The sequence below is a fragment of the Schistocerca piceifrons genome, chromosome 4, assembly GCF_021461385.2.
Source record: "Schistocerca piceifrons isolate TAMUIC-IGC-003096 chromosome 4, iqSchPice1.1, whole genome shotgun sequence".
In the NCBI taxonomy this organism is placed as follows: domain Eukaryota; kingdom Metazoa; phylum Arthropoda; class Insecta; order Orthoptera; family Acrididae; genus Schistocerca; species Schistocerca piceifrons.
The window spans coordinates 447,795,889-447,801,791 of NC_060141.1; positions in this window are offsets into that span (position 1 = coordinate 447,795,889).

Here is a 5,903-nt window from a genome sequence, read left to right on the forward strand (position 1 = left end):
AAAGTCACAAGCAAAATATGAAGACATAGCGAAAGTATATGAGGATACTGAATGGGTAATTCAGTACGTAAAGAGATACGAAGATCTAATAGTCATGGAGAATTGGAATGCAGTTGCAAGGGAAGGAGAAAATAAAAAGATTACGGAAGAATATGGACTTTGGACAAGGAATGAGAGAGGAAGGAGGCTAATTGATTCCTGCAGTAAATCTCCTTAAGAACCACTACAGGAATCAGACCAGGAGTGTTGGGAATATTCCAGTCAGATTACATCATGACCCCCGAGAGATTCCGAAATTAGATGATAGATCGGAAGGAATACCAAGGATGTAGAATCAGATTACAGTTTAGTAATGATGAAGACTGGGATGAAAGTTAAGAGCCTAATCAGGAAAAATCAGTGTGTAAAGAGGTTGGATACGGAAGTAATAAGGAATGAAAAGGAACGCCTGAAGGTCATTGAGGCGATAGGTATTGTGATAATGAATTGTCCAGTAGGCATACAGTTGAAAAGGAATCTGCATCTCTATACTGGGCAGACACAGGAGTTGGAGAGGAAAGCATAGTTAGAAGGAAGGTCACTGTGAAGAAAACATGGTATCAGAACAGGTACTTCAGTTCAGTTTCGTCAAATAAAGACATGGTTGGAAGCGTATGCTGTTACCTTGTTACATGAAAAAAATTGTTGTTGACGCACAGTAGTCAACCACATATTGGTTTTAGGTTACTCTATTTTAAATGTACGGTTACCGGTTTCGAATTTTCCGCAGTTCATCATCAGACGGTTTTCATGCTTTTACCAAAACAAAAAACACTGGTTTCCTGTGACTTTCTCTATGATAAACAATAATTCACATGTAATCAAAATTGTTGCGCTACAGATTTGTGTTAGAATACAACTTACGTGAAATGTCCATCTCGGGTACTTGTTTCTGTAGTTTTCTTCCGGTGAAGTACAAGTATATTCTCAAAGATGTTCGTATTTCCACAGACCCAAACACTGTTCTGCACTGTGAGACGCTTTAGTTTGGTCATAAAATGAATTTTCATTGTGTGCCTGATGTTTATTTTTACAAACGAAAAAAGTACACTGTTTAAAAAGTATATAACTGTCAAAGATGTTGCGATAAAATGATAAAAAGATACGACATTTTCGGGAAAGAAAGCGTACATTATTGTTGTGTTAAGTCGAAAAGCTGTTTCACATTGTATATAGTGCAATAAATACTGACACATAACCATAAATACATGTGATTATGTGATTGATAACTCTAGAAACTTATTTTATACAACGATAGCGAAAAAAATGGTGGAAAGAAAGTGAATGAAATCCGTATGTGGTGTTTGAACATTCATGATGATTGTACTTTAAAATTTATTAGTACTTAGTGTCAGTAGGTCATATAATATTATAACGTTAGTTAATTGATCTGCAAATAAAAGTACAAACATGATTTGTATCGGAGTATAGAAAGCTTTCTGAAAGTTTTCAGGAAAGGAGTATTATCCACTTAGTCTGTTCATTAAGGATGTTATCAGAGTAAGTGTTTTTATGTGTGTATTTCTATTTCCTGTAATAGATTCAGAGTGGCTCCATTTTTTGCTAAATGTAATACTTTCATGTTGCTCTTAACGTTTCTCACTGAATGGTTTTGTTCTGTATTGTGTGTTGTAAGCGTAGATGATTTAAGTTTCCATGACTTGTGGCATCAAGGTGTTCTCTGAACCTAATCTCGATACTTTTGCCTTTCTGATCAATGTAAAATTTTGGACACATGTCACACAGGAGCTGGTACATTCCAGATTTACTGTAGGGGCTTTGGAAAAATTTCCATCGTGGATCACTTTTTGTTGTAATTGTCTATTAAGGAGAGGCTCTGAAATTGATGCATTGGCAGCAGATCTCAGTAAACTGCATAAATTCGCAGCTGAGTATGAGACAAAAAAAACATAAATTTTCTTGATCTTAAAATTTGTGCTCTTAACCATAATCATCAATTTAGCATCTACAGAAATCCCACCACCGAAAGTTTTCGCACTGACAACTCCTCACATCATTCCCTTCAACAGCAAATGTCAAATTTCAGAACCAAGGTACATCGAATGCAAAAAGTATCTATGAGTCATATAGATCAACAAAATTAAATAAGTTTAATTAAAACAGTTGCTCATAACAACGTCTATGATCCCATAGTAATAGACAACCTCCACATCAAAATAAAAACAAAAGCCACAGCTCCTCAGTACAACAGTTCACACAGCATTCGAACAAAACAAATAGGCATCATAAAGAAGCCAAACCTAAATATACTGTTATCCCATACATAAGTCCAAGATAATACCGAATTGCAAACGTACTTAAAAAGAAGAATATTAATATCAACTTCTCTGCTGAAAGTAAATTACACCAAAATAAATGTGATGCATCATAGAAATTATTTCCAAGACCCCCTATAGTAAATCAGGAATACGCAAGCTCCTATGCGATTCGTGCCCAAAATTCTACGTTGGTCGAATAGACCGGAGTTTCGAGATTAGGTACACAGAACACCTTGATGCCTTAAGGCTTGGAAACATGAACAAATCTACGTTTGCAGTTCAGATTCATAAGGAAACCATTCAGTGAGAAACGCTGAAAGCAATATGAAAATATTATTTAGCAGAATAGGGAGCCACTATGAATCTGTTAGAGAAAACAGAAATACACACGCGCACACACACACACACACACACACACACACACACACACACACACACACACACACACAGACATACTCGCATAAAAACATTTACCCTGAAAATTTCTCAATGAGCAGACTAAACTGGCTAACACTCCTTCCTTGCAAGAGTTCCAGAAAGTACTTTCCATAAATATAGACGAGGTTTGTACACCTGTCTGCAAACCAACTAACTAATCTTAATATTGTATGCACATAAAATAGTCAATATTCTTTATGCCATTAAATACGAATTAATTTTAAAGTATAATCATGATCAGTGCTCAAACAGCATATAACAACGTCACACACTTTCTTTTATCGTTGTATAAAATCCCATGTATATATCGTTATCTGTCTGTATTTAGTGACCTACGTTGAATTTTAGATACTTTCTCAGTTGTATTTAGCGACCTACGTTGAATTTTAGATACTTTCCCAGTTTAAAACAACAGTAGTTTACACTTCCTTTCCCAAACATGCCATATATTTGTATCGTGGTAGTGTAGCGTCCATGACAGGTACTTTGGAAACTGTGTATTTTTTTCGTATGTTTTGAATCAAAATATGTGGCGCACACTGAAAATTCGGTATGTGATGAAACGGCGGACCAAGACTCGAAGTCGGGACCTTTACCTATCACGGACAATTGCTGTACCAGTATGAGATTTTCACTCTGCAGCGGAGTGTGCGCTGATATGAAACTTCCTCGCAGATCAAAATTGTGCGCCAGACCGAGACTCGAACTTCGGACCTTTGCCTTTCGCGGGCAAGTGCTCTACCAACTGAGCTACCCAAGCACGACTCACGCCCCGTCCTCACAGCTTTACTTCTGCCAGTACCTCGTCTCCTACCTTCCAAACTTTACAGAAACTCTCCTGCGAACCTTGCAGAACTAGCACTCCTGAAAGAAAGGATATTGCGGAGACATGGCTTAGCCACAGCCTGGGGGATGTTTCTAGAATGAAATTTTCACTCTGCAGCGGAGGGTGCGCTGATATGAAACTTCCCGGCAGATTAAAACTGTGTGCCAGACCGAGACTCGAACTCAGGACCTTTGCCTTTTGCGGGCAAGTGCTCTACCAACTGAGCCACCCAAGCACGACTCACGCCCCGTCCTCACAGCTTTACTTCCGCCAGTAGCTCGTCTCCTACCTTACAAACTTTACAGAAGCTCTCCTCCGAACCTTGCAGAACTAGCACTCCTGAAAGAAAGGATATTGCAGAGACATGGCTTATCCACAGCCTGGTGGGTGTTTCCAGAATGAGATTTTCACTCTGCCAGGAAGTTTCATATGAGCGCACACTCCGCTGCAGAGTGAAAGTCTCATTGTGGAAACATACCCCAGGCTGTGGCTAAGCCATGTCCCCGCAATATCCTTTCCTTCAGGAGTGCTAGTTCTCCAAGGTTCGGAGGAGAGCTTCTGTAAGGTTGTAGGAGATGAGGTACTGGCAGAAGTAAAGCTGTGAGGATGGAGCGGGAGTCGTGCTTGGGTAACTCAGTTGGTAGAGCACTTGCCCGCAAAAGGCAAAGGTCCCGAGTTCGAGTCTCGGTCTGGCACACAGTTTTAATCTGCCACGAAGTTTCATATCAGCACACTCTCCGCTGCAGTGTGAAAATCTCACTGTGGAAACATCCCCCAGGCTGTGGCTAAGCCATGTCTCCGCAATATCCGTTCATCCAGGAGTGCTAGTCCTGCAAGGTTTGCAGGAAAGCTTCTGTAAAGTTTGGAAGGTAGGAGACGAGGTGCTGGCAGTAGTAAATGGCTGTGCCATCTCAGCTACTGCCCCGTCCTCACAGCTTTACTTCGGCCAGTACCTGACCTCCTACTTTCCAAACTTCACAGAAGCTCTCCTGCAAACCTTGCTGAAATAGCACTCCTGGAAGAAAGGATATTGCGGAGACATGGCTTAGCTACAGCCTGGGGGATGTTTCCAGAATGATATTTTCACTCTGCAGCGGAGTGTGCGCTGATATGAAACTTCTTGGCAGATTAAAATGTGTGCTGGACCGAGACTCGAACTCGGGACCTTTGACTTTCGCGGGCACTTCCGAAGTTCCCGAGTTCGTGTTTCGGTCGGGCACGCAGTTTTATTGTGAATTATTTTTTTACCATAGGGCAGCTCACAGGAAACCGATGTATCATTTGTTTTGATGAAAGAATGAAAACAGTGTGACGATGAATCGTGAAAAATTCGACACCGATAGCGGCACTTTTTGAATAAAGTAACCCCAAACTAATCTGTGGCGTTATTTAATACTTCATTTGATCGACGAAAGAAGGAAGTAAAATAACTGTTCAAGGAAATTCAGGAATATAATAAATGTAAGTCACCTAGAAACAAAATGAATACGAAGTGCATGGAAGCCAAAGCAAAATTGTTGTAGAAAAAATTTGAAATAATCGATAAACAAAGGATTATCTAAAGTATTGAGTAAGGATTTAAAAAAATTGGAAACAGCCCCCAAGTGACATTAAATGCAAGGGCGGTAGTGTTAAGAGTGCAATGGGTATTCCAATGTTAATGAAGAAGATAGAGCAAATAGTGTGAAAGAGTACACCGAAGGCCTCTATGATGTGGAATAACTTGTCTGACGAAAGAAGAAGAAATATGAGTCTACAGGGAAGAGACAGGGGATACAGTATTAGTACCGGAATTTAAAACAGCTTTGAATATTTTAAGATCAAATAAGGCAGAAATGATAGATAATATTCCATCGGAATTTCTACAAGCATTTGGGAAAGTGACAGCAAAGTATTATTGACATTGGTATGTAGAATGTACGATACTGGCGATGTACCATTTGGAAAAACATCACCCACGCTATCCCGAAGATAACAAAAGCCGGTTAGTACGCAAATTGTAGTACAAACAGATTAACATCTCATTCGTCAAAGTTGCTAAAAAGAATGGTATAAAGAAGAATGGAAAAGAAAGTTGAGAATCTGTCAGAGGACTATCAATATGACTTTAGGCACACAGAGAGGCAGGTGATAAAGGAATCAAGACTGAAGAAAACTCAAGAGACGTTCATCAGATCCGTCGACCTGGAAAAATCATTTGACAATGTAATATGGTGTAAAATGCTCGAAACTGTGAGCAAAACGGTAAAGGAAAGGCAGACGTTACATAACATGTACAATAAGACTGGAAGACCAAGGAGGAAGGAACAGGATTAAAAAGT